We start from the raw sequence: 17500 nt of genomic DNA on the forward strand, positions 1-17500 counted from the left end.
TAATAAAACATGAATAAAGTAGTGTTTTGATTCGAAACAAAGCTGATGAATGCTCACTCTGACCTTTCAGTGATGATGTGAGGGTTCCATATTCTTTTTCCTTTGATGAACAGTCTTTCCTGCTCTTTCCAAGAGGTGTCTCCTCTGAAGCAGAAGCAGCAGCAACAGCGCCCTCTGCAAAGAAAAGTCTAAAAAGCTTACAGCACCTGGTATTCCCAGGCGGTCTCCCATCCAAGTACTAACCAGGCCCGACCCTGCTTAGCTTCCGAGATCGGACGTGTTCAGGGTGGTATGGCCGTAAGCGATTAACTCCACCCGCAATACCTCCTTTATACATGTGAATCATCACCATCATCAATGGTTCTTCTGTTGCTTTGCAACCATAGCATCTTGATGTGTGGGTGGGTTGGGGGGGTCAATTGTTCCAAAATCAATCTCAAGGTGAAATTTTGTCATATCGTTGCAAGAAAAAAATCATTACAATTTTCAAAAATGACCTTCAGCAATATTGTCAGTGTTTCATATCCAGTTGTTTCCTTGATGCAGAGTAAACTCCCTGCTCTTTCATCGCTGTCTCCAAATAAGACAATTTGAAAATGATATGTTAATAAAACATGAATAAAGTAGTGTTTTGATTAGAAACAAATCTGATGAATGCTCACTCTCACCTTTCAGTGATGATGTGAGGGTTCCATATTCTTTTTTCCTTTGATGAACAGTCTTTCCTGCTCTTTCCAAGAGGTGTCTCCTCTGAAGAAGCAGCAACAGCGCCCTCTGCAAAGAAAAGTCTAAAAAGCTTACAGCACCTGGTATTCCCAGGCGGTCTCCCATCCAAGTACTAACCAGGCCCGACCCTGCTTAGCTTCCGAGATCGGACGAGATCGGGCGTGTTCAGGGTGGTATGGCCGTAAGCGATTAACTCCACCCACAATACCTCCTTTATACATGTGAATCATCACCATCATCAATGGTTCTTCTGTTGCTTTGCAACCATAGCATCTTGATGTGTGGGTGGGTTGGGGGGGTCAATTGTTCCAAAATTAATCTCAAAGTGAAATTTTGTCATATCGTTGCAAGAAAAAAATCATTACAATTTTCAAAAATGACCTTCAGCAATATTGTCAGTGTTTCATATCCAGTTGTTTCCCTGATGCAGAGTTAACTCCCTGCTCTTTCATCGCTCTCTCCAAATAAGACAATTTGAAAATGATATGTTAATAAAACATGAATAAAGTAGTGTTTTGATTCGAAACAAATCTGATGAATGCTCACTCTGACCTTTCAGTGATGATGTGAGGGTTCCATATTCTTTTTCCTTTGATGAACAGTCTTTCCTGCTCTTTCCAAGAGGTGTCTCCTCTGAAGCAGAAGCAGCAGCAACAGCGCCCTCTGCAAAGAAAAGTCTAAAAAGCTTACAGCACCTGGTATTCCCAGGCGGTCTCCCATCCAAGTACTAACCAGGCCCGACCCTGCTTAGCTTCCGAGATCGGGAGTGTTCAGGGTGGTATGGCCGTAAGCAATTAACTCCACCCACAATACCTCCTTTATACATGTGAATCATCACCATCATCAATGGTTCTTCTGTTGCTTTGCAACCATAGAATCTTGATGTGTGGGTGGGTTGGGGGGGTCAATTGTTTCAAAATCAATCTCAAGGTGCAATTTTGTCATATCGTTGCAAGAAAAAAATCATTACAATTTTCAAAAATGACCTTCAGCAATATTGTCAGTGTTTCATATCCAGTTGTTTCCCTTATGAAGAGTAAACTCCCTGCTCTTTCATCGCTCTCTCCAAATAAGACGATTTGAAAATGATATGTTAATAAAACATGAATAAAGTAGTGTTTTGATTAGAAACAAATCTGATGAATGCTCACTCTCACCGATGATGTGAGGGTTCCATATTCTTTTTTCCTTTGATGAACAGTCTTTCCTGCTCTTTCCAAGAGGTGTCTCCTCTGAAGCAGCAGCAACAGCGCCCTCTGCAAAGAAAAGTCTAAATAGCTTACAGCACCTGGTATTCCCAGGCGGTCTCCCATCCAAGTACTAACCAGGCCCAACCCTGCTTAGCTTCCGAGATCGGACGAGATCGGGCGTGTTCAGGGTGGTATGGCCGTAAGCGATTAACTCCACCCACAATACCTCCTTTATACATGTGAATCATCACCATCATCAATGGTTCTTCTGTTGCTTTGCAACCATAGAATCTTGAGGTGTGGGTGGGCGGGGGGTTCAATTGTTCCAAAATCAATCTCAAGGTGCAATATTGTCATATCGTTGCAAGAAAAAAATCATTACAATTTTCAAAAATGACCTTCAGCAATATTGTCAGTGTTTCATATCCAGTTGTTTCCTTGATGCAGAGTAAACTCCCTGCTCTTTCATCGCTCTCTCCAAATAAGACAATTTGAAAATGATATGTTAATAAAACATGAATAAAGTAGTGTTTTGATTAGAAACAAATCTGATGAATGCTCACTCTCACCTTTCAGTGATGATGTGAGGGTTCCATATTCTTTTTTCCTTTGATGAACAGTCTTTCCTGCTCTTTCCAAGAGGTGTCTCCTCTGAAGCAGCAGCAACAGCGCCCTCTGCAAAGAAAAGTCTAAAAAGCTTACAGCACCTGGTATTCCCAGGCGGTCTCCCATCCAAGTACTAACCAGGCCTGACCCTGCTTAGCTTCCGAGATCGGGAGTGTTCAGGGTGGTATGGCCGTAAGCGATTAACTCCACCCACAATACCTCCTTTATACATGTGAATCATCACCATCATCAATGGTTCTTCTGTTGCTTTGCAACCATAGAATCTTGATGTGTGGGTGGGTTGGGGGGGTCAATTGTTTCAAAATCAATCTCAAGGTGCAATTTTGTCATATCGTTGCAAGAAAAAAATCATTACAATTTTCAAAAATGACCTTCAGCAATATTGTCAGTGTTTCATATCCAGTTGTTTCCCTTATGAAGAGTAAACTCCCTGCTCTTTCATCGCTCTCTCCAAATAAGACGATTTGAAAATGATATGTTAATAAAACATGAATAAAGTAGTGTTTTGATTAGAAACAAATCTGATGAATGCTCACTCTCACCGATGATGTGAGGGTTCCATATTCTTTTTTCCTTTGATGAACAGTCTTTCCTGCTCTTTCCAAGAGGTGTCTCCTCTGAAGCAGCAGCAACAGCGCCCTCTGCAAAGAAAAGTCTAAAAAGCTTACAGCACCTGGTATTCCCAGGCGGTCTCCCATCCAAGTACTAACCAGGCCCAACCCTGCTTAGCTTCCGAGATCGGACGAGATCGGGCGTGTTCAGGGTGGTATGGCCGTAAGCGATTAACTCCACCCACAATACCTCCTTTATACATGTGAATCATCACCATCATCAATGGTTCTTCTGTTGCTTTGCAACCATAGCATCTTGATGTGTGGGTGGGTTGGGGGGGTCAATTGTTCCAAAATCAATCTCAAGGTGAAATTTTGTCATATCGTTGCAAGAAAAAAATCATTACAATTTTCAAAAATGACCTTCAGCAATATTGTCAGTGTTTCATATCCAGTTGTTTCCTTGATGCAGAGTAAACTCCCTGCTCTTTCATCGCTCTCTCCAAATAAGACAATTTGAAAATGATATGTTAATAAAACATGAATAAAGTAGTGTTTTGATTAGAAACAAATCTGATGAATGCTCACTCTCACCGATGATGTGAGGGTTCCATATTCTTTTTTCCTTTGATGAACAGTCTTTCCTGCTCTTTCCAAGAGGTGTCTCCTCTGAAGCAGAAGCAGTAGCAACAGCGCCCTCTGCAAAGAAAAGTCTAAAAAGCTTACAGCACCTGGTATTCCCAGGCGGTCTCCCATCCAAGTACTAACCAGGCCCGACCCTGCTTAGCTTCCGAGATCGGGAGTGTTCAGGGTGGTATGGCCGTAAGCAATTAACTCCACCCACAAAACCTCCTTTATACATGTGAATCATCACCATCATCAATGGTTCTTCTGTTGCTTTGCAACCATAGAATCTTGAGGTGTGGGTGGGCGGGGGGGTCAATTGTTCCAAAATCAATCTCAAGGTGCAATATTGTCATATCGTTGCAAGAAAAAAATCATTACAATTTTCAAAAATGACCTTCAGCAATATTGTCAGTGTTTCATATCCAGTTGTTTCCTTGATGCAGAGTAAACTCCCTGCTCTTTCATCGCTCTCTCCAAATAAGACAATTTGAAAATGATATGTTAATAAAACATGAATAAAGTAGTGTTTTGATTAGAAACAAATCTGATGAATGCTCACTCTCACCAATGATGTGAGGGTTCCATATTCTTTTTTCCTTTGATGAACAGTCTTTCCTGCTCTTTCCAAGAGGTGTCTCCTCTGAAGCAGCAGCAACAGCGCCCTCTGCAAAGAAAAGTCTAAAAAGCTTACAGCACCTGGTATTCCCAGGCGGTCTCCCATCCAAGTACTAACCAGGCCCGACCCTGCTTAGCTTCCGAGATCGGACGAGATCGGGCGTGTTCAGGGTGGTATGGCCGTAAGCGATTAACTCCACCTGCAATACCTCCTTTATACATGTGAATCATCACCATCATCAATGGTTCTTCTGTTGCTTTGCAACCATAGCATCTTGATGTGTGGGTGGGTTGGGGGGGTCAATTGTTCCAAAATCAATCTCAAGGTGAAATTTTGTCATATCGTTGCAAGAAAAAAATCATTACAATTTTCAAAAATGACCTTCAGCAATATTGTCAGTGTTTCATATCCAGTTGTTTCCTTGATGCAGAGTAAACTCCCTGCTCTTTCATCGCTCTCTCCAAATAAGACAATTTGAAAATGATATGTTAATAAAACATGAATAAAGTAGTGTTTTGATTAGAAACAAATCTGATGAATGCTCACTCTCACCTTTCAGTGATGATGTGAGGGTTCCATATTCTTTTTTCCTTTGATGAACAGTCTTTCCTGCTCTTTCCAAGAGGTGTCTCCTCTGAAGCAGAAGCAGCAGCGCCCTCTGCAAAGAAAAGTCTAAAAAGCTTACAGCACCTGGTATTCCCAGGCGGTCTCCCATCCAAGTACTAACCAGGTCCGAGCCTGCTTAGCTTCCGAGATCGGACGAGATCGGGCGTGTTTTTTTTTTTTTTTCTTTTATTATCAACAATAGATTGAATTTACATTTTTTTTACATACATTTGTTTTTTACATCGTTCCTTTACATGTTTGCCTCTGTCAGGTCTTAACTTTTCACATGTATACATCACTCGATACAGGAAACACACAAATCAATAAAAGCAATAAAACCAACCAAAAACAAAAAGCCCCAAAACAAATCTTAACCAAAATCCATTCTCACCTCATTCACATCTCCATTCGTTATTTCTATGAAGGTGCTCCCGTCCACAAACCCTTTCTGAAAGTCGTCTTTCCCAATGTAGCTGTGCATCACTTTCACATCCCTTTCTGTCAAATTTTTAAAAACATTCCACACGTCACATTTTCTCCTTTCATACTGCGCAGTGTTTCTCCTTAGTTTCACTGCATATCGTGCGTGGCTCAGGACATAGTTTAACAGATTTACATTGCATCCTCTCTTTCTCTCCACCACGCCAAACAACCACAGCTTCTTCCATTCGCTCCTCCCCACAAAGTCTCCCTCCCAGCACCTATTTATTAACTCCCTTATTTTCCCAAAGTACACCCTTAGTTCCCCACATTCAACAAACTCATGCATACATGTCTCCACTCCCACTTCACATACGTCACATTCCTTTCCCACCTCCCGGTCAAACTTGCTCTTTATCAGGTTGTTGTATATCCTGTTGTGCCTTAGCATGTAGTCAAAGTGTTCACATTCAGTCGTGTTCCACTTCACTCTCAGATTGGTCCATATTTGCTTTGCATCCATGTTATTCATTACTTTGACCCACACTTTCTCTGCAGCCGGCCTCCTCAGTTCTTTCTCCCTCATACATTCATATATCATCCTTGTTTTTACATCCTTCAGACTCAACTTGCACTCCCCTTCCCCTACATACATATCTATTTCATCTTCTCCTCCGTTCACGTTCTCTCTCTCAATCATTTCCATCCATTCTTTGGGCATTGCTTTTTTTATTTTTTCTATGACCCCTTCAGCTGTACCCGGCCATATTTCATCCCCATTCCCCCTGACCTCATCTACAATCACCTGTGCCCTCATAAAGCCCGGTGTGTACTCGTACACCATGTCCCTCACCTTCCTTATCCCTGCTCTCCATATTACCCTGTTAAAGATGGTCTCCCCCTCCATTGTGATTTTTGGATTTAAAAACGCTGGCTGCTCCCATACCTGCTTTACATTTTTGCATTCATACTTCACGAAACTCAGAAACTCTCCCCACGCTCCCAGCATCTCTTTGTAATAATCAGTCACTCCATCTAACATCCCTTTTTTCATTTTCATATACACTCCACTCTCACCACACCCTCCAGTTTTGTTGATAGCTTCTGTTAAACACACCTTCCACACCTGATCACTTTTATTCTTTAAGTATCTCACCATCATTTTCACCCTTAGTGCTTTTTTTTTTCTCTCTAAGTTAACCAGTTTCAGTCCCCCGTCTTCATACTCGTTTTCTAGTACTTCCCTTGCTATTCTAACCCCCTTCCCATCCCACAAAAAGTCACTCACCATCCCTCCCACTTCTTTCATCACTTTCTCAGGCACATCCATCACATTCATCACATACACCAGCTTGCTCATTATTAAACAATTTACTACAATTACCTTCCCTTTTAGCTTCAATCCTCTTCTCTTCCAAAACCCTAACGTCTTTCTAATCCTATTCACTATCCCCTCATACTGCCTATCTCTCCCTTCTTTCTCTTCTATCCCTAAATTTACACCTAACACCTTCATATACCCTTTGTTTTCCTTCATTCTGATCTCCTCCCTCTCTTCTCTGTTCTCCCCTATGTACATTATCTCTGATTTCTCTATGTTTACTTTTGCTCCTGATGCCCTACCATACTGCTCTACACTTTTTAAAACCTCTACTACACTTTCTTTGTCCCTAACTGTCACTGTTGTGTCGTCTGCATATTGATATAGCGTGCTCATCTGTCCACCCGGTAGTTCTATGCCCTTAATCCCTCTATTTTGCAATATTAGTGCCGCTAGCGGCTCTGCTGACAAGGCGTACAGCAGAGCCGATAGCGGACATCCCTGTCTAACTGATCTCTCTAATCTAAACTCCTCTGTCACTATCCCGTTTATTTTTATCTTACTCGCTGCTCTTTCATACATCCTCCTTATCCATCCTATCATCCTATTTCCAAAACCCACTTTATCTAATACCTTATATAAATACCCATGATCTACTCTATCAAATGCTTTATTCAGATCCAAACTCGCTACTATCCCTATTTTGTTCCCCTTCATGTGTGTGATGGTGTCCCTAATACTGCTTATTGTGTCGGCTATGTCTCTTCCTGGTATGCTATATGCTTGTGTGCTTCCCACCACCGTCCCTATAACCCCCTTTATCCTATTTGCTAACACCTTTGCTAGTATTTTATAATCACCATTTAACATTGTGAGTGGTCTGTAGTTTTCTAATTTGTCCCTGCTCCCTTTTTTGTAAATTATACTAACTAGCCCTATTGTCATGCTGTGTGGCATCTCTCCCTTCTCTTCTATATACCTAAATAATCTATCTAACACTGGCACTAATTCTTCCTTAAACTCTATATAAAACTCTCCTATTATCCCATCTATCCCTGGACTTTTATTCCTGCCTAACTCATCTATTGCTTTCCCTATCTCTCCCTTAGTTATCTCTCCTTCACATCCTTCTCTATCCTCATCACTCAGCCTAGCTTCCATCTTTTCTATCACCTGCCTGCTACTCTCCTCATCTACTTCTTCTTTCTTAAATAACTCCCTATAGAATTCTCCTACTCTTTCCACTATCCCTACAAAGTCAGTTATTCTTTCCCCTCTCTTTCCCTCCACTTGCTCAAAATAATTATTCTTTTGCCTTACCTTCTCTAGCCCTAAGAAATAACCTGTACATTTTTCCCCCTCTACTACATCTCTTGCCTTACTTCTAATTATTGCTCCCTTGCACTTTCCCTGTTCTATCTCTTTCAGTTCATCTTTCTTCTTTATATATTCCCCCAAATCATACTTGCCATCCTCCTCAGCTTTCTTTTCCTCTTCTCTCAACTCCTCTTTTAACTTTTTTTCCTTCTCTCTCTGTGTTTTCCCCCTCTTCCTACTGTGTTTTATGCTCATGGTCCGTACTCCCTCTTTTACCCCTTCCCACCACCTCCCTATATCTTCCTCATACATCCTGTCATCCTTCTCCCACCTTATGTATTCTCTCACTTCTTTTTTATATTTTTCATCTCTCAGCAACTCCCCATTCATGCACCACAGTCCCCCTCCTCTTCTCTTTGTCCCCCCCCCTATTGTAAATTTTAACTCCTTATGATCACTATACGTTGTGGTTCTATATTCTATTTCTTTTATCCTTTCTGCTATGCTTTTTGTGCTTAATACTAAATCTATCCTACTCTGTTTTAATTCCCCTTTTACCAGTTGTGTTCTTGAGAACGCTCTCCTCTCTGGATTTCTTTCTCTCCATACGTCACTCAGTCCTTTCATACTTTTTAATTTTTTTAATACCTCTCTTGTTGTGTCATTTTTAAAGTGCATGTTTGTTGACACGTCCAGTTTCTCACACCACACATTGAAGTCCCCCACAATCATGCAGTTGTCATCACACATCGTTCCCATCTTTTCAATCATCACCTTTCTTTCTTTCTCCTCATTCGGCATATACACATTTACCAGCTTCATTTCCTCATTCTTATATTCAAATTTGATCCCTATCATCCTCCCATCTCCCTCATCTTCACACCTTCTTACATTCCCTATCACTCCTTTTTTTGTTAATATTGCTACACCCCTCGCATTCCCATCTCCATTATTTGCAAATACTTCTCCCCTCCATTCATCCTCCACCTCTTTCATACATCTCTCATTCCAGTGTGTTTCCTGTAAGCATATTATGTCATAATTACTCTTCCCATATATCTGATGTCTTTTGTTTTTGTTCTTTAGCCCCCTTGCATTTATTGAAATTATTGTTAACATTATTATTATTTTTACTTTCATTTTGTTATTTCCTTAGTTTTACTTTTCTTATTATTCCTCGTATGCCTCTTAGTATTCTGTCTTTTTCTTAGTTGTTTCATTTGTTCCTCTATATCCATGTCTGTTTCGGATCCTACCGTCTGTGGTGTGGTAGTCTCCTCTGCAGTCTCTGTGGGCTTAGCTCCACTCAGTGCATTCTCCGTCCTTCCTGTGTCATCCTCTCGTCGCGTTCTCCCCGGGCCTGCTTCCTCCTTTCCGTCTTGTCTTTCGACAGTCGCCCCCTTCTCTGGCCCTCTCGTCTCCTTCGTTTTGGGACCTTTCTTCTCCACCCCGTCACTCCTCCTGTCTGCCGTCCCTTCTGTCCTCACCTCACGCGCCAGCGCTCCTCTCCTCCTTCCCGCATCCTCCTCCTCGTTGTTTCCTTTCGTTCTCTCCTTCCTTTCCTTCCGGTTCGCTCCATCTTTCTTTCCGCCTTCCGTCTCCTCTGTCGGCCTCTCTCCTTCCTGCTTGCCTGCATCCTCTTTCTCTGTCTCCTCCATTTCTTTTCTGACTCCCTCCTCCTCACTTTCCATATACTCTGCCTCCCCCTCCTCACTGCCTCCGCTCTCACTTTCTTGTCCACTCTCATTTGTGTCGTCTTCTGCCTCACTCTTATTGCATCTGCATTCACTCATAAGGTTCTGGCATAGATCACATCTCTTCTTCCCCTGCGTGCATTCCCTTGCATAATGACCCTGCACTCCACATCTGTTGCAGTGAAATTCAGGGCACTCTCTCATTATGTGCCCTGGTTTAATGCACAACCTGCACACCTTCACCTGCTTATCATGCAGCACCCTGAAGTACTCAGCTCCCAGCGCTGTGTCAAATCTAGCGGAATACGGCAGTGATTGTATTTCATTATTAAATTTTACTTTCAGGAACCTTGTCCCATCAGCTACATTTGTCCCTGGCCACATCCTTCTTTTAATGGGAGATACTGCTGATACTCCCCAGAGTTGTAGCTTTGCCAGTATCTCCCTGTCCTCAATATAAAATGGCAGATTCATGAAAGACACTACTAGCTTGTCATTTATTAGCTCTCTGACGTGCACCCGATTCTCCCCAATCTTAAATCCTTCCATGAGCCTGTCCTTTCCTTTCGGATGGCTCATCGTCATTTCATATTTTTTTTCGGTTATCTGTCTGCACGCCAGTAGCCCTCCACACAGCTCGCGTACGCAACGCATCAGCTCCATAGCCGTGTCCTCGCCCTCCATCTCTACCATCACTGTCTGCTCCCTGTCGTTCCTCTCATTTATTTTGCAGCACTTACCCTGCGTCAGCTCCGTCTCTCCACCGCTGTCACCTCCGTGGGTGTCAGCGGTTAAACTCCGCCGCTCCGTGCTTGTCTCTGCCATTGTCTCGGGAGCACTTCCTAGCAGGCTACGATTCCCCCTCACAGTGCGTCACTGCCGCGGGGGACACACACATACACACAACAAGACAATCACAACACTAATGTCCGGTTGGATTTACATATATGAGGTAGAAAAATAGGGAATGTAGAGAGAGAACAAGAAAAGCTGGAAAAGAGAGAGAAAAAAAAAAGAAAAATAGTTCCTCCGCAGCCACCCGTGGTGGCTTGCTTCCGGGTCGCTGGTTGATGTCGTCACTCCGTGGTGCGTTCAAGGGCGTGTTCAGGGTGGTATGGCCGTAAGCGATTAACTCCACCCACAATACCTCCTTTATACATGTGAATCATCACCATCATCAATGGTTCTTCTGTTGCTTTGCAACCATAGCATCTTGATGTGTGGGTGGGTTGGGGGGGTCAATTGTTCCAAAATCAATCTCAAGGTGAAATTTTGTCATATCGTTGCAAGAAAAAAATCATTACAATTTTCAAAAATGACCTTCAGCAATATTGTCAGTGTTTCATATCCAGTTTCCTTGATGCAGAGTAAACTCCCTGCTCTTTCATCGCTCTCTCCAAATAAGACAATTTGAAAATGATATGTTAATAAAACATGAATAAAGTAGTGTTTTGATTAGAAACAAATCTGATGAATGCTCACTCTCACCTTTCAGTGATGATGTGAGGGTTCCATATTCTTTTTCCTTTGATGAACAGTCTTTCCTGCTCTTTCCAAGAGGTGTCTCCTCTGAAGCAGCAGCAACAGCGCCCTCTGCAAAGAAAAGTCTAAAAAGCTTACAGCACCTGGTATTCCCAGGCGGTCTCCCATCCAAGTAATAACCAGGCCCGACCCTGCTTAGCTTCCGAGATCGGGAGTGTTCAGGGTGGTATGGCCGTAAGCAATTAACTCCGCCCACAAAACCTCCTTTATACATGTGAATCATCACCATCATCAATGGTTCTTCTGTTGCTTTGCAACCATAGAATCTTGAGGTGTGGGTGGGCGGGGGGGTCAATTGTTCCAAAATCAATCTCAAGGTGCAATATTGTCATATCGTTGCAAGAAAAAAATCATTACAATTTTCAAAAATGACCTTCAGCAATATTGTCAGTGTTTCATATCCAGTTGTTTCCCTGATGCAGAGTAAACTCCCTGCTCTTTCATCGCTCTCTCCAAATAAGACAATTTGAAAATGATATGTTAATAAAACATGAATAAAGTAGTGTTTTGATTAGAAACAAATCTGATGAATGCTCACTCTCACCAATGATGTGAGGGTTCCATATTCTTTTTTTCCTTTGATGAACAGTCTTTCCTGCTCTTTCCAAGAGGTGTCTCCTCTGAAGCAGAAGCAGCAGCAACAGCGCCCTCTGCAAAGAAAAGTCTAAAAAGCTTACAGCACCTGGTATTCCCAGGCGGTCTCCCATCCAAGTACTAACCAGGCCCGACCCTGCTTAGCTTCCGAGATCGGACGAGATCGGGCGTGTTCAGGGTGGTATGGCCGTAAGCGATTAACTCCACCTGCAATACCTCCTTTATACATGTGAATCATCACCATCATCAATGGTTCTTCTGTTGCTTTGCAACCATAGCATCTTGATGTGTGGGTGGGTTGGGGGGGTCAATTGTTCCAAAATCAATCTCAAGGTGAAATTTTGTCATATCGTTGCAAGAAAAAAATCATTACAATTTTCAAAAATGACCTTCAGCAATATTGTCAGTGTTTCATATCCAGTTGTTTCCTTGATGCAGAGTAAACTCCCTGCTCTTTCATCGCTCTCTCCAAATAAGACAATTTGAAAATGATATGTTAATAAAACATGAATAAAGTAGTGTTTTGATTAGAAACAAATCTGATGAATGCTCACTCTCACCTTTCAGTGATGATGTGAGGGTTCCATATTCTTTTTCCTTTGATGAACAGTCTTTCCTGCTCTTTCCAAGAGGTGTCTCCTCTGAAGCAGCAGCAACAGCGCCCTCTGCAAAGAAAAGTCTAAAAAGCTTACAGCACCTGGTATTCCCAGGCGGTCTCCCATCCAAGTACTAACCAGGCCCGACCCTGCTTAGCTTCCGAGATCGGGAGTGTTCAGGGTGGTATGGCCGTAAGCAATTAACTCCACCCACAAAACCTCCTTTATACATGTGAATCATCACCATCATCAATGGTTCTTCTGTTGCTTTGCAACCATAGAATCTTGATGTGTGGGTGGGTTGGGGGGGTCAATTGTTTCAAAATCAATCTCAAGGTGCAATTTTGTCATATCGTTGCAAGAAAAAAATCATTACAATTTTCAAAAATGACCTTCAGCAATATTGTCAGTGTTTCATATCCAGTTGTTTCCCTTATGAAGAGTAAACTCCCTGCTCTTTCATCGCTCTCTCCAAATAAGACAATTTGAAAATGATATGTTAATAAAACATGAATAAAGTAGTGTTTTGATTAGAAACAAATCTGATGAATGCTCACTCTCACCGATGATGTGAGGGTTCCATATTCTTTTTTCCTTTGATGAACAGTCTTTCCTGCTCTTTCCAAGAGGTGTCTCCTCTGAAGCAGCAGCAACAGCGCCCTCTGCAAAGAAAAGTCTAAAAGGCTTACAGCACCTGGTATTCCCAGGCGGTCTCCCATCCAAGTACTAACCAGGCCCAACCCTGCTTAGCTTCCGAGATCGGACGAGATCGGGCGTGTTCAGGGTGGTATGGCCGTAAGCGATTAACTCCACCCACAATACCTCCTTTATACATGTGAATCATCACCATCATCAATGGTTCTTCTGTTGCTTTGCAACCATAGAATCTTGAGGTGTGGGTGGGCGGGGGGGTCAATTGTTCCAAAATCAATCTCAAGGTGCAATATTGTCATATCGTTGCAAGAAAAAAATCATTACAATTTTCAAAAATGACCTTCAGCAATATTGTCAGTGTTTCATATCCAGTTGTTTCCTTGATGCAGAGTAAACTCCCTGCTCTTTCATCGCTCTCTCCAAATAAGACAATTTGAAAATGATATGTTAATAAAACATGAATAAAGTAGTGTTTTGATTAGAAACAAATCTGATGAATGCTCACTCTCACCGATGATGTGAGGGTTCCATATTCTTTTTTCCTTTGATGAACAGTCTTTCCTGCTCTTTCCAAGAGGTGTCTCCTCTGAAGCAGCAGCAACAGCGCCCTCTGCAAAGAAAAGTCTAAAAAGCTTACAGCACCTGGTATTCCCAGGCGGTCTCCCATCCAAGTACTAACCAGGCCCAACCCTGCTTAGCTTCCGAGATCGGACGAGATCGGGCGTGTTCAGGGTGGTATGGCCGTAAGCGATTAACTCCACCCACAATACCTCCTTTATACATGTGAATCATCACCATCATCAATGGTTCTTCTGTTGCTTTGCAACCATAGCATCTTGATGTGTGGGTGGGTTGGGGGGGTCAATTGTTCCAAAATCAATCTCAAGGTGAAATTTTGTCATATCGTTGCAAGAAAAAAATCATTACAATTTTCAAAAATGACCTTCAGCAATATTGTCAGTGTTTCATATCCAGTTGTTTCCTTGATGCAGAGTAAACTCCCTGCTCTTTCATCGCTCTCTCCAAATAAGACAATTTGAAAATGATATGTTAATAAAACATGAATAAAGTAGTGTTTTGATTAGAAACAAATCTGATGAATGCTCACTCTCACCTTTCAGTGATGATGTGAGGGTTCCATATTCTTTTTTCCTTTGATGAACAGTCTTTCCTGCTCTTTCCAAGAGGTGTCTCCTCTGAAGAAGCAGCAACAGCGCCCTCTGCAAAGAAAAGTCTAAAAAGCTTACAGCACCTGGTATTCCCAGGCGGTCTCCCATCCAAGTACTAACCAGGCCCGACCCTGCTTAGCTTCCGAGATCGGACGAGATCGGGCGTGTTCAGGGTGGTATGGCCGTAAGCGATTAACTCCACCCACAATACCTCCTTTATACATGTGAATCATCACCATCATCAATGGTTCTTCTGTTGCTTTGCAACCATAGCATCTTGATGTGTGGGTGGGTTGGGGGGGTCAATTGTTCCAAAATTAATCTCAAAGTGAAATTTTGTCATATCGTTGCAAGAAAAAAATCATTACAATTTTCAAAAATGACCTTCAGCAATATTGTCAGTGTTTCATATCCAGTTGTTTCCTTGATGCAGAGTAAACTCCCTGCTCTTTCATCGCTCTCTCCAAATAAGACAATTTGAAAATGATATGTTAATAAAACATGAATAAAGTAGTGTTTTGATTAGAAACAAATCTGATGAATGCTCACTCTCACCGATGATGTGAGGGTTCCATATTCTTTTTTCCTTTGATGAACAGTCTTTCCTGCTCTTTCCAAGAGGTGTCTCCTCTGAAGCAGCAGCAACAGCGCCCTCTGCAAAGAAAAGTCTAAAAAGCTTACAGCACCTGGTATTCCCAGGCGGTCTCCCATCCAAGTACTAACCAGGCCCAACCCTGCTTAGCTTCCGAGATCGGACGAGATCGGGCGTGTTCAGGGTGGTATGGCCGTAAGCGATTAACTCCACCCACAATACCTCCTTTATACATGTGAATCATCACCATCATCAATGGTTCTTCTGTTGCTTTGCAACCATAGCATCTTGATGTGTGGGTGGGTTGGGGGGGTCAATTGTTCCAAAATCAATCTCAAGGTGAAATTTTGTCATATCGTTGCAAGAAAAAAATCATTACAATTTTCAAAAATGACCTTCAGCAATATTGTCAGTGTTTCATATCCAGTTGTTTCCTTGATGCAGAGTAAACTCCCTGCTCTTTCATCGCTCTCTCCAAATAAGACAATTTGAAAATGATATGTTAATAAAACATGAATAAAGTAGTGTTTTGATTAGAAACAAATCTGATGAATGCTCACTCTCACCTTTCAGTGATGATGTGAGGGTTCCATATTCTTTTTTCCTTTGATGAACAGTCTTTCCTGCTCTTTCCAAGAGGTGTCTCCTCTGAAGAAGCAGCAACAGCGCCCTCTGCAAAGAAAAGTCTAAAAAGCTTACAGCACCTGGTATTCCCAGGCGGTCTCCCATCCAAGTACTAACCAGGCCCGACCCTGCTTAGCTTCCGAGATCGGACGAGATCGGGCGTGTTCAGGGTGGTATGGCCGTAAGCGATTAACTCCACCCACAATACCTCCTTTATACATGTGAATCATCACCATCATCAATGGTTCTTCTGTTGCTTTGCAACCATAGCATCTTGATGTGTGGGTGGGTTGGGGGGGTCAATTGTTCCAAAATTAATCTCAAAGTGAAATTTTGTCATATCGTTGCAAGAAAAAAATCATTACAATTTTCAAAAATGACCTTCAGCAATATTGTCAGTGTTTCATATCCAGTTGTTTCCTTGATGCAGAGTAAACTCCCTGCTCTTTCATCGCTCTCTCCAAATAAGACAATTTGAAAATGATATGTTAATAAAACATGAATAAAGTAGTGTTTTGATTAGAAACAAATCTGATGAATGCTCACTCTCACCTTTCAGTGATGATGTGAGGGTTCCATATTCTTTTTTCCTTTGATGAACAGTCTTTCCTGCTCTTTCCAAGAGGTGTCTCCTCTGAAGCAGCAGCAACAGCGCCCTCTGCAAAGAAAAGTCTAAAAAGCTTACAGCACCTGGTATTCCCAGGCGGTCTCCCATCCAAGTACTAACCAGGCCTGACCCTGCTTAGCTTCCGAGATCGGGAGTGTTCAGGGTGGTATGGCCGTAAGCGATTAACTCCACCCACAATACCTCCTTTATACATGTGAATCATCACCATCATCAATGGTTCTTCTGTTGCTTTGCAACCATAGAATCTTGATGTGTGGGTGGGTTGGGGGGGTCAATTGTTTCAAAATCAATCTCAAGGTGCAATTTTGTCATATCGTTGCAAGAAAAAAATCATTACAATTTTCAAAAATGACCTTCAGCAATATTGTCAGTGTTTCATATCCAGTTGTTTCCCTTATGAAGAGTAAACTCCCTGCTCTTTCATCGCTCTCTCCAAATAAGACGATTTGAAAATGATATGTTAATAAAACATGAATAAAGTAGTGTTTTGATTAGAAACAAATCTGATGAATGCTCACTCTCACCGATGATGTGAGGGTTCCATATTCTTTTTTCCTTTGATGAACAGTCTTTCCTGCTCTTTCCAAGAGGTTTCTCCTCTGAAGCAGCAGCAACAGCGCCCTCTGCAAAGAAAAGTCTAAAAAGCTTACAGCACCTGGTATTCCCAGGCGGTCTCCCATCCAAGTACTAACCAGGCCCAACCCTGCTTAGCTTCCGAGATCGGACGAGATCGGGCGTGTTCAGGGTGGTATGGCCGTAAGCGATTAACTCCACCCACAATACCTCCTTTATACATGTGAATAATCACCATCATCAATGGTTCTTCTGTTGCTTTGCAACCATAGAATCTTGAGGTGTGGGTGGGCGGGGGGGTCAATTGTTCCAAAATCAATCTCAAGGTGCAATATTGTCATATCGTTGCAAGAAAAAAATCACTACAATTTTCAAAAATGACCTTCAGCAATATTGTCAGTGTTTCATATCCAGTTGTTTCCTTGATGCAGAGTAAACTCCCTGCTCTTTCATCGCTCTCTCCAAATAAGACAATTTGAAAATGATATGTTAATAAAACATGAATAAAGTAGTGTTTTGATTAGAAACAAATCTGATGAATGCTCACTCTCACCTTTCAGTGATGATGTGAGGGTTCCATATTCTTTTTCCTTTGATGAACAGTCTTTCCTGCTCTTTCCAAGAGGTGTCTCCTCTGAAGCAGTAGCAACAGCGCCCTCTGCAAAGAAAAGTCTAAAAAGCTTACAGCACCTGGTATTCCCAGGCGGTCTCCCATCCAAGTACTAACCAGGCCCGACCCTGCTTAGCTTCCGAGATCGGACGTGTTCAGGGTGGTATGGCCGTAAGCGATTAACTCCACCCGCAATACCTCCTTTATACATGTGAATCATCAC

The 17500-nt window shown here is 42.2% G+C and overlaps 11 non-coding genes and 8 pseudogenes across 11 annotated transcripts; all 19 read right to left on the reverse strand.

The window, feature by feature from the left end:
• Window positions 1-194: 194 nt before the first annotated feature.
• On the reverse strand, window positions 195-303 carry LOC138409648 (5S ribosomal RNA; annotated as a pseudogene).
• Window positions 304-794: 491 nt separating this feature from the next.
• LOC138408668 (5S ribosomal RNA) lies at window positions 795-913 on the reverse strand. Its single transcript, XR_011241987.1, has one exon. It is a non-coding gene; the product is annotated as a 5S ribosomal RNA (ribosomal RNA).
• Window positions 914-1409: 496 nt separating this feature from the next.
• Window positions 1410-1518, reverse strand: LOC138409446 (5S ribosomal RNA; annotated as a pseudogene).
• A 484-nt stretch (window positions 1519-2002) lies between these two features.
• Window positions 2003-2121, reverse strand: LOC138409601 (5S ribosomal RNA). Its single transcript, XR_011242732.1, has one exon. It is a non-coding gene; the product is annotated as a 5S ribosomal RNA (ribosomal RNA).
• Window positions 2122-2611: 490 nt separating this feature from the next.
• LOC138409686 (5S ribosomal RNA) lies at window positions 2612-2720 on the reverse strand (annotated as a pseudogene).
• Window positions 2721-3204: 484 nt separating this feature from the next.
• LOC138409712 (5S ribosomal RNA) lies at window positions 3205-3323 on the reverse strand. Its single transcript, XR_011242745.1, has one exon. It is a non-coding gene; the product is annotated as a 5S ribosomal RNA (ribosomal RNA).
• A 490-nt stretch (window positions 3324-3813) lies between these two features.
• On the reverse strand, window positions 3814-3922 carry LOC138409447 (5S ribosomal RNA; annotated as a pseudogene).
• A 483-nt stretch (window positions 3923-4405) lies between these two features.
• On the reverse strand, window positions 4406-4524 carry LOC138408679 (5S ribosomal RNA). The gene has a single exon (XR_011241998.1). It is a non-coding gene; the product is annotated as a 5S ribosomal RNA (ribosomal RNA).
• A 6784-nt stretch (window positions 4525-11308) lies between these two features.
• Window positions 11309-11417, reverse strand: LOC138409699 (5S ribosomal RNA; annotated as a pseudogene).
• A 490-nt stretch (window positions 11418-11907) lies between these two features.
• LOC138408690 (5S ribosomal RNA) lies at window positions 11908-12026 on the reverse strand. The gene has a single exon (XR_011242009.1). It is a non-coding gene; the product is annotated as a 5S ribosomal RNA (ribosomal RNA).
• A 490-nt stretch (window positions 12027-12516) lies between these two features.
• On the reverse strand, window positions 12517-12625 carry LOC138409448 (5S ribosomal RNA; annotated as a pseudogene).
• A 484-nt stretch (window positions 12626-13109) lies between these two features.
• LOC138408262 (5S ribosomal RNA) lies at window positions 13110-13228 on the reverse strand. The gene has a single exon (XR_011241581.1). It is a non-coding gene; the product is annotated as a 5S ribosomal RNA (ribosomal RNA).
• A 483-nt stretch (window positions 13229-13711) lies between these two features.
• Window positions 13712-13830, reverse strand: LOC138409823 (5S ribosomal RNA). The gene has a single exon (XR_011242757.1). It is a non-coding gene; the product is annotated as a 5S ribosomal RNA (ribosomal RNA).
• A 491-nt stretch (window positions 13831-14321) lies between these two features.
• Window positions 14322-14440, reverse strand: LOC138408701 (5S ribosomal RNA). The gene has a single exon (XR_011242020.1). It is a non-coding gene; the product is annotated as a 5S ribosomal RNA (ribosomal RNA).
• A 484-nt stretch (window positions 14441-14924) lies between these two features.
• On the reverse strand, window positions 14925-15043 carry LOC138409935 (5S ribosomal RNA). Its single transcript, XR_011242768.1, has one exon. It is a non-coding gene; the product is annotated as a 5S ribosomal RNA (ribosomal RNA).
• A 491-nt stretch (window positions 15044-15534) lies between these two features.
• On the reverse strand, window positions 15535-15653 carry LOC138408713 (5S ribosomal RNA). Its single transcript, XR_011242032.1, has one exon. It is a non-coding gene; the product is annotated as a 5S ribosomal RNA (ribosomal RNA).
• Window positions 15654-16144: 491 nt separating this feature from the next.
• Window positions 16145-16253, reverse strand: LOC138409687 (5S ribosomal RNA; annotated as a pseudogene).
• Window positions 16254-16737: 484 nt separating this feature from the next.
• On the reverse strand, window positions 16738-16856 carry LOC138409985 (5S ribosomal RNA). Its single transcript, XR_011242781.1, has one exon. It is a non-coding gene; the product is annotated as a 5S ribosomal RNA (ribosomal RNA).
• Window positions 16857-17345: 489 nt separating this feature from the next.
• Window positions 17346-17454, reverse strand: LOC138409649 (5S ribosomal RNA; annotated as a pseudogene).
• Between the last annotated feature and the right edge of the window lie 46 nt (window positions 17455-17500).

The sequence above is a fragment of the Paralichthys olivaceus genome, chromosome 5 (assembly GCF_024713975.1).
Source record: "Paralichthys olivaceus isolate ysfri-2021 chromosome 5, ASM2471397v2, whole genome shotgun sequence".
Lineage (NCBI taxonomy): Eukaryota > Metazoa > Chordata > Actinopteri > Pleuronectiformes > Paralichthyidae > Paralichthys > Paralichthys olivaceus.